Below are 1,246 nucleotides of genomic sequence, written 5' to 3' on the forward strand. Positions count from 1 at the left end.
GCCGCGGGCGGCTTGACCTTCTTAGGGGGTAAAAAGAAAAAAAAACCCTTCGGTTCATGCCGGGCTGCAGTGGCCCGGGGGGAAGTGGCCTGACAGTCGGTCGGGGGAACTTTACACCTTCATAATGCAGGAGATTTACGTGGTGTGGGCTGCAACCAAACAAGCCACAGAGGGAGGGACCCCCTCACTCTGGCTGTGGCAAGTGCCTCCCTTGCTGACCCCGATGGGGCCTTAAAGTTTAGTATGGTGGTAACCAAAGACGGGAACAAAGCAAAAACCAAATGCAGGAACCATATCACCGTTTTCCCACCACTAAAACCCAGATTGTGTGTGTCCTGGTATCTTGCCCTATGCGTATCACCACCCTGGCTGCTGTTGGAGCAGAGGCAATGATCCTGAATTTCTCAAAACAAGGGCTTTCAGAACTGCCCATGGTGGTGGCCCTGTGCTGGCAAGGCTGGGGCTGCAGCTGGTATGCTGCTCTCTGTAGCTGTGCTCAACTCACCCAGGACTAGTCTGTGAGGTTACCCATGCTAGAGGGGAATAACTTTCCCCATCCTCCACCCACTGGAGACTTAGGGCAGGCATTTCTTTTGGGGCAGTTTTGGGGACTGTCCCTTGTAGGGCTGCCCGCCCAGCTGAGAGGTGTATTCCTGGCCCCTCCATGAACTGCTGTTGGTAGTTTCTAAACATGAAATAGTAGTTTAGGTATTTCACAGGCTAAAGGTATTCAGCACTGGAATTGATGGCAGGAGAGGAGAGTTCTTTGCTTGTCATGAGCTGCTTCCCTTTCTCCTGAGTAATGCCAGGGTGCAGAGCTGACGTACCTCCCTGGCAAACGCGTCAGGAGCATGTTTTCATTTCTCTCGGGAACAGTGTGCAGTCCCAATTAATAAGGTGTAATGTCTATCTGTGCTATTAATAATCACTAGTCCTCACACATTGCTTACCAGGCAAAGAAAATGTGGGATCCTCTTCCTCTGCCCTTTCAGTCTCCAAAGATCCTTTTCCTCAAATATGTACTAATAGAAACCTGGAGCAAGGTTGAGGAAACACTTGAGCTTTGGCCTGGGTGCCTGCCTTGAGACTCTCAGGCCAGTTTCAGGGGTAAGCTCACGGGCCAGGTGTGTTGGATATTTAGCCAGAGAGGAATCTGTACTTGCTGAGAGCATTTTCTTCTGTTTGCCAGCTTTGGATGTGATAAAGGGAATGTGAGGACTGTTGTGGGGGGACCTGGCGAGGAGCA

This window comes from Merops nubicus, unplaced genomic scaffold (assembly GCF_000691845.1).
Source record: "Merops nubicus isolate BGI_N331 unplaced genomic scaffold, ASM69184v1 scaffold3562, whole genome shotgun sequence".
NCBI classification, from domain to species: domain Eukaryota; kingdom Metazoa; phylum Chordata; class Aves; order Coraciiformes; family Meropidae; genus Merops; species Merops nubicus.